This window comes from Limulus polyphemus, unplaced genomic scaffold, assembly GCF_000517525.1.
Source record: "Limulus polyphemus unplaced genomic scaffold, Limulus_polyphemus-2.1.2 Scaffold2302, whole genome shotgun sequence".
NCBI lineage: Eukaryota > Metazoa > Arthropoda > Merostomata > Xiphosura > Limulidae > Limulus > Limulus polyphemus.
Genome location: NW_013667912.1, coordinates 40,338 through 49,203, shown reverse-complemented (window position 1 = coordinate 49,203; position 8,866 = coordinate 40,338). Strand labels below are relative to the sequence as shown.

The window sequence follows — 8,866 nt, the reverse complement described above, 5'->3', positions numbered from 1 at the left end:
ACACACATTGTTCCGTCCCGTTGTCACCCTCTTATATATATATACCAGACTTACCTATATCTTGTACTCTCCCGACTATTCCCGAAGGTTCGAGAGGTGGCGTGACACTAGTCACGTGACCTCGCTGACGCAACAATATCGACGAAATTCAAGGCATGTTGTATTTTCGTACATCTGATACACAATTTCAAGTGTATTAAGTTTCAACTGTATTATAGTTGTTCCGTGTTAGCATATTACTCAACTGAGAGTACTAAATGTGCATTTAAAATTTTTAAATTATGCCTGTAAAAAATTATTTTATTTGGTTCAGCCTAATATATATTTGTAAGGAATATTTCTAAATTTACCTATAAATATGTTTATTTTAGAACTTCTATAAAAAAATCGATAAACATTTTCTGGAGAAAAAAAAATGTTGAAGTCCGTGCACTATGGATTTTTGACATTGTTTCTGAAAATCGAACAAGAAAATTAAATGAAAACATTTTTCTGAGATGGATTTTAACCAATCATTTCGTTTATTTCTTGCTAATTATGGTTCAAGTGTTTACAAAGTAACATCTTCTGTCGCATTTTGTAACTTTATTGAAGTTTAACATCACGGAGATTATGACACTTAGTAACAGCTACAGAAATAAATATTGTCTGGAATGGTGTAATTGTAGACATTAGTAGGAAAAGCGCGCGTATTAGAGGCTTGAGAAGGCTTACCCTCCCCAAATTAACTGTCCACCACAGGGCATTATTCTAACTCAAAAATATTATACAGTATTTACGGAAAGAGAGATAGAAAGAGGGCGTATGAGAGCCACTGAGTAGAGTTTATTTAATTAGGAAAACGAACTTATTCTTCTCAATTGTGCAATCCTTCACGCGTGACAGAATAGCCTAACGAAACAAAAGGCTCACTCGCTGCCTATGTATATAAGCAAGTCACTTGTGAAAAATACTCAACATTATTAAAGGGTCCACGTTATAAGTTTATTTTTTAATATGGTATTTCACTCTTGAATTTGTCACAGACACTGTGCCAAATTTCTTGTATAATAACACCGTTGCTCACTTTCTTCTGATTTTGTTTGATCGCGTCTAAGTTTAATTATATATACTGTATATCTATAAAGATTTCACAAATAAGTCTTCATTTCTATCGAAGTATAAAATATTAAATTTACCACTAACTTTTACAGCTTACAATCTTCATTTTTCTCCCGTATTCTGTTCTAAAAGGATTTATCATCAAACGACCACGAAATTTTGATTTCTTTGTTTAACTGGCTTAAAACTTAGGTGTGATAACTAAGAATTGTACATGTTAAGTACAACAATACAATTTGTGTGTGTGTGTTTGATTAAATATTTTACTACATCTAATAACAGAATCTGAAATATAGAAATTGTCGTAGCTCTGAGAAATAATAAACTACTATCCTGTTGAAATTCCAAAAGATATATGTTATAACCAAAATAAACAAAAGTTCTCGAAAATTCAGAGAAATCAGAGTGAAGACGGTTCATTCTCAGAAACAAAGTTTTGAAAATGATCAAAAACAAAACTTGGTGATGTATACAATGATAGGGAAGAATTTCAAGAGAAAAACAGATTACCTGCCCCCCAGTGGCACAGAGGTATGTCTGTGAACTTAAAACGCTATAAACCAGGTTTCGATACCCATGGTGGGCAGAGCACAGATAGCCCATTGTGTAGCTTTGTGCTTAACTTCAAAACAAACAAACAAAACAGATTCCCATGCAGATGCACGTAATAATGTTTGTTTTTTTTCCGCCCAGAATCGTGTCACTATCGAAATAACTAAGTAATTAATACCTAATAAAAAAAATAAGCCTATAACAAATTTCAGATAACAAGGTCATTCATAAAATTGAAGTTAGAGGTCTGAAGTAGAACATTTCCTACAGTTCCATGCCAATAATATAAAATTTGGTCCAGGAATAATCCACTGATTTATGGAATAGGCAATAGGTCTGAAACTAAATATATGAACCCATTGATATATTATTAACATTAATATCAATATCACCGAAGAAAATTAAACGACACAACTTGGATCCAGTCAAATTATGTAACAAAGAAAAACGTTACTTATACGTGCATCTGCACAACTCATTGCCACTAATTGTGCACCCAGAATGTTCTTTGTATACCAAAAATATTGAAAATAGAAAAAACAACTACAGAACCAAAAATGACGAAATGTGGTTCAAGTAACGTGTAAAATAATGTGCAGTTAAAAAAATACGTAGTCTCAGAGCAGAAGTTTACAAAAACAAAACAAACTGAATAATTGTTGGAATTGAGTAAGCAGAACAAAAATAGAATCGTGTCGTCGGTAAATAAAGCATGACTTAAAACGATAAATGGTGAGAAATCATACGGTTTAAATCGTAGAAATAAAAATGTCCATCGCTGACGATGGGTTAACAACTAGAATGGAAGTGGGCTGGTCTATAAGCCCACAGATGTAAGAATTAGTACGATGCTTCGGCGTGCTACTTTCGAAATGCAGCTCGATGTACAATAGAAATTGCCAGTGGTATAACACAAATATCTGCAATTAATGGTACAAAACTTTCATCCAAAAAAATAATGCGCTAAAAAATAAAGAGCCTTACAGCATAGCAAATAATTTGCCTTGAAAATTCTGATGCCATGGTTGGATCATAATATGATCTGGGTTCAAATCATATGTTGTGGGAGACTTTTGCAAAACATTCGTTACAAATAACAGAACACACAATGAAAAACAACATACGAACCTCTTATTAAGGTTACTCATTACTTACTTAATTAAGAGTATAAAACAACAACACTATACTTATGGTTCTTACGTCGTTACAAAACAGCAAAATTATACAGTTGCAGTCCTCGTGTGATTAGAAGACAGGTAGAATACAGTTCTGTCCACATGTGGTTAAAAGACAAGTAGAATATAGTTCCGGTCCTCATGTGGTTGCAAAACAGGTCGATTATAGTTCCGGTTATCATGTGATTACAAGACAGGTAAACTGTAACTCCGGTCTTCATGTGGTTACAAGACAGCTAGACTCTATAATTCCGGTTCTAATAAACACTATAAATAAATGATCTTCAAAAGCGAAATTATATTTGTTGGTAAAACACATCATATTGTTTTTTTTTATACACACATTTGATTCTTCCCTGTTAAAAAGTCCGAAATTGAAACTAATTTTTTCGTGTGTTTTTTCAATTAAGTAAACTCATCTAAAATCAAACACTCCGTAAATACCTAATATTATGCTTCCCTCAGGGCATTTTATCCGTTGGGAACGTCCAAGCGAAACTCAATGCCTATCATACATTTTTGGGCGTAAACATACAATGGATAGGAATTGTCTGTCAGCTTGTTAAGGAATTTGTACATGAATCTCGCTTATTTTTGGTGAATGTAATTTTGTTGTGGTACACGTTCACATACTAATGGTTTTCATGCAATTCACTAAGGATCACTAGTATTACCACTTAGTCTAATCGTGGTTTCCTTGTTATACTGGTATATCATGCGCTTCAATAGGTAAGTTTCAAAACATATAAACATGGGAAATCATACGTTATGCATTTAAAAAGTAATATACGGCTCTTAAGTACATAAATATGATTATTGTTGCTGGTACTCTACGATTAATGACACAGTTAGATTCAGCAAACAAATTTCCGTGAGTGTCAAAACGGTTGTTTTATAAGGTTTTAAAATACTTTAGACGCAATATATTGGTTTGGGTTGAAGATAATGTTACCAAATCTCAAGTCCTCAGCAAGTCATAATGTGTTCTAGTACATGATTCAAAGCGATTTGATGCTGCCAAAGACAAGCTCTCGGACAGTCATAAAAGTTTTAGTACATGATCCAAAGCGATTTGAGATTGCAAAAGACAAGCTCTCCCACAGTCATAAAAGTTCTAGTACATGATCCCAAACGATTTGAGGTTGCCCAAGACAAACTCTTCGACGGTCATAAAAGTTCTAGTAGATGATCCAAAACTATTTGAGGTTGCCAAAGACAAGCTCTCCGACGGCCATAAAAGTTCTAGTACACGAGAGAGCTTGTCTTTGACAACCTCAAATCGTTTTGGAGCATGTACTAGAACCTTTATGACCGTCGGAGAGCTTGTCTTGACAACCTCAAATCGTTTTGGAGACGGTCATAAAAGTTCTAGTACACGATCCAAAACGATTTGAGGTTGCCCAAGACAAGCTCTCCGACGGTCATAAAAGTTCTAGTACATGTTCCAAAACGATGTGAGGTCGCCCAAGACAAGCTCTCAACAAGTCATAATGTGTTCTACTACATGATCCACAAGTATTTGAGGTTGCCCAAGACAAGCTATCAACAAGTCATAATGTGTTATAGTACATGATCCAAAACGATTTATGGTTGTGCAGAGCTCAAGTTCTCAGCTAGTCATAATAAGAGCTCTGTTTTGTGTCTGATTCAAAGCGATATGTTTTTGATTGCACTTTAAAATGTATCGTAAGCAGGTTGTTTATAGTGCCTCAAAAAACACTTTGACGTGGAAGTGAACAGCAGTTTTATTTCAATCACTATTTAAATTATATACTAATATCCGAAAATAATCAGTTTACAAACTTTGCAAAAAACGTAATATAAATTTTTATCAATTTGGTCTACTAAATACCCCCACCGAAATAACTAGGGAAACTATAATTACGTAACGCAAATTAGCATAGAAATATAAATTACGAAGTCAACCAAATATAATTATACCTTAGTGTCTTCGACATTTTGCTTTAGACATCCACTTTCCGGTCCATTAACGTTCAACATAAACAGGAATTTTTATGAGGCATTATAAAATATGTAAATCATAAATTTTCAAATTAGTTTATCATCTAATTTCGAAGCAACAAATTAACTATAATATGCAAGTTCACGATGTTGTGTGCGTGTAAGGTAAATTAATTTATTTATGAAATAAAACATAGGTGTCGTTTTTGCTGTTCTTTACAAGTTAATGACTAACGTTGACATCCTAACTTACATCTAGAACGTAGTTAGTACTGTCGTTTACAAATATAGAACAAAGCTTCAACTTTTATGCTGAAATCTGATCGCTACAATGATTACCACATTTAAGCTGATTCGTATAAGCGGAACGATACACGTGTGACTGGGTTTCACTTTGAAGTCGCCGAATGATTAAACCCGCGTTAATACTGGAGAAATATGCCACTTTATTGTTATTACTATTTTTATTGTACTCTTTAAACGAAAATGATTATATACATATACATGTCTTACTGTTAATCGTTCTATAAATTACTTTAGACAGATATAAACAACTCGTACTATATTTTATCAATTAATTTTGAAGAATACAATTAATTTCAGCCACTAATTTATGACAAGCACGAGTCGCTAATATACGAACAGACGCTAAGGAAAGCAACTCACCAAATTTTTAATGTTGTTGTTGATTCAGTGTTATCAAGATAATGAAATTGTCAGTATCTACGTGAAATAATTTTTGTGTAACATTATTGTAAACATTTTTTTATAAAGATGTCTATTGAAATCAAAGATGCTTTAAGGCCTTTCTCGGAATTCTTGACTGATTTTTGTTTGTTTGTTTTTTAATTTACGAATATATTATTTGAACATTTCAGAATATCACATCTTAAAGAATTTTAACAGAAATCTAGAGAATGTACGTATGGTCTTTTTTTTCCCTAACAGACTACTGAGTATGACATTAATTTATAACAGACTACTGAGTATGACATTAACTGTAGACTGTTTCGAAAATCTAAAGAATAATTCTCATTTTTTAAATTCCTTTCCAATACCATTAATATATTTTTCATTTTATTTGTTCAGCGTAAAAACAAAAACAAAACAACAACAAATTACCAATTACCAGAGTCGAAGGTGATGTCGTATATATATATATATATATGTGTGTGTGTGTGTATGTGTGTGTGTGATGAGAGTAGTGGTTACTCCATAAAACGTCCCGCGGGAGGTCTATGCCACAGTTGTTTTCTCGTTTATATATGATCTACCCTGTCACGCATAAAGAGAGTTAATACAAATTCAATTTTCTAATGAGCGGCTGTGTTTGCGAGGGAGGAAACCACCCGTTCATTCTCAGAAAGATAATACTGCCATGTGAAACTGACGCAAGTGGAAGATGTGAGCGGTTTTATCGGTATGTACTTCCAATAACACAAGTATGTGGCATGGTAACAGCGCTTCATCGAAACTAAATGTACCGCTTGCTCAGAAATTATAGCTACCTGTAAAGATACTTTAAGCTGATTAGGTTTCAAATTTCAAATGCTTATGCTCACGGAAAACACATTGAACATCCAAGAGTATATTTCAGTTCAAGTGTAAATGTTTAATAAGAGGTGTTTGAGTTAAGAATAATTATTTGGTGTCATTACTTAATACCACATGTATATATAATCCATTACTAATTATGTGAACATGACTTACTGCGTTTGAAGTATATAAACAATCATGCTTAACAAATATTGATGTGAACAAACCTCTATATTTCATTCTAACTCTTATCCTGTTTCGAGCATGCACATTTGAAAACCATAACGATTCTAGGTGAGTATAATTGGAAAATGATGGTGAAGTTTACCAATGAACAAAAATTGTGTGCTTTATTTGTTGTCTTCTTCCCACACTGCTTCTTGCTCGCGTTTCATAATTATCTAAACCTTTGGCGGACGTTGACCAATCAGGAAAGACTTGGAGGTTGTGCTGACACCTGTAGCAAACGCCACGTCGTATTTGCGTAAATGTGACATCAAACCAGACTTTACGATTCGAAGTTTTTCTATATAATTCTTGGAAACCTATCATTCGTCCACCCAATAGCGCCACTATAAAATTACAACGCACACAGATTCGAACTCATAACTGTACAGGCAGGGAATTCATCCAGTAACTCTACTCATTCCAAGCCACGCAGGTAAGTCTTCTGACTCGATAGTCATAGCAACTCGGGAATGGGCGCAATAATTTAAGAATTAAGTAATGATTTAAAGCAGCACTATTCCAAGTTTTATGTATTACAAACTTACAACTGTTTACCATTTTCGCAGTTATCTTTCCACCTAATATATAAACATTACGTAAAACTGAAGTCCTACCACAGAAGAAGACGAAACGGTTCCTTAACAAAAACGTGATAAAAATTGTACTTCACCTTGGAATTATATTCAATTATATAAAAAGTACAAATTCGATCAGTCATTTATATATTTAAAAAAAAAACATTATAATTAGAATCGTGAATTTAAAACTTAAGTTTACTATGTGTTCTGCACAAAAACTATTAATGTATTCTAATAATTACCCTGTATCAAAAGTTCTTGTTGTTATTGTTATTAATTTAGAAATTTTATTTTCTACTGTTTCTTTACAGAAATAGCAGCATCACAGGTAAATTTAAGTATTCTAATAAACCAACTGGTCTACTCTCTAGCATCTCTCTCTTTGGAGTGTCGTGTCTGGGTGTGTCCTAGTGGTTAGCGTGTGTGGACTGTATATCCCAGGATTTACGATTCGCTACCTGTTGTAATGAAAAATGCGCTCCGCACCTTGAAGCCGGGTTTGTGATATAAGAATGACGGTCAAACCCAACTATTCGATCAGAAAAAGAGGCCGAAGAGTTGGCTGTGGATGCTATTAGCTAGATTCCTTCTCTATAGTCTAGTCTATTGGTTCAAAATTAAAGACGGTTATGCACAGATAGCCCTTGTGTAGCTTAGTGCAAAAAATGAAGTTGCGTAAGATCTGTGTTTGTAAGCTTACAGGAACTTAGCATTTTGTCCAAACAATTTGGATACTGTTGCCCGTCGATAGTTTTTTTTTATTGTTTGTTTTTCGAAATGAAAACAAACAAACTATATTTTCATCAGATAAACCAAATCGTTTGTTATTATAACATGACAATATCACAATGCATTTTGTATCAATATTTTTTTATCTATTTAATAATCCAAAGCATGTATTACCTGGAAAAGTGTAAATACTTCTAATTATTCCAATGCGTTATAAGTGTAGTTGTTGACGATTAGATATTGCAGATAACAAAAAACAAAACAAAAACAACAGCAACATGTCTGCGGTTACATATAGCTGATATTGTGGAATCATATGAATTAAGTGTTGACCTACCACACGTCTGTTCTTAAATAATAAAATGAAGTGGAGAGTATTTATATCACAGTATTCTTCTAAGATACAGTAAAAACTACTTTATAAAGTTTAGCCAAAAATTACACTAATATTTTCCACTGCAATGCCCTCTATCAAACAGAACATATTTCAACAAATCTCGTTTTGAGAAAAATGATGCTTCTTCTAAAAAACGACATTTTCATCTTTCTTGAACATAAATAATTGTTTAAACATTTTAAAGCTTTATAAACACATACTTATAAACAATTTATGCATCAAACTGCTTATGGGTCAATGACGTTTTTGGAGGCAGGGTCACTAATAACATTAGAATCACGAAATGTCAAACATACCATCAATATTTCATCTCTTAAGTAAATGTTATTGAAATATTCATTGATTTACTGTAGAACATGAAACTGCTAGTAGTGATTACTACAAAATGTTCAAGAAATTTTTGGAAAATCATAAGAAATACATATTTTTTTAAACAACCTAGAACGAAAATATTATCTTTTATAAAACCATAATAAATGCTTAAGACTAGACATTTGTGTAGGTAGTGCTAAACCTAGCTTTCTACCCAAATGTAATGTTAGATTAACTCATAATCAAACGAATGTTGACGTGATATCTTCTGAAATGCCTGGCATGGCCAGGTGGAT

At 33.1% G+C, this 8,866-nt stretch overlaps 1 long non-coding RNA gene across 1 annotated transcript in view; it reads left to right on the top strand.

The window, feature by feature from the left end:
* Nucleotides 1-6,878: 6,878 nt before the first annotated feature.
* LOC111087563 overlaps nucleotides 6,879-8,866 on the top strand; it is a 14,468-nt gene continuing 12,480 nt past the window's right edge. The window contains exon 1 of the long non-coding RNA XR_002612239.1: nucleotides 6,879-6,987. This is a non-coding gene — a long non-coding RNA (uncharacterized LOC111087563). The remainder of the gene's footprint in view (nucleotides 6,988-8,866) is intronic.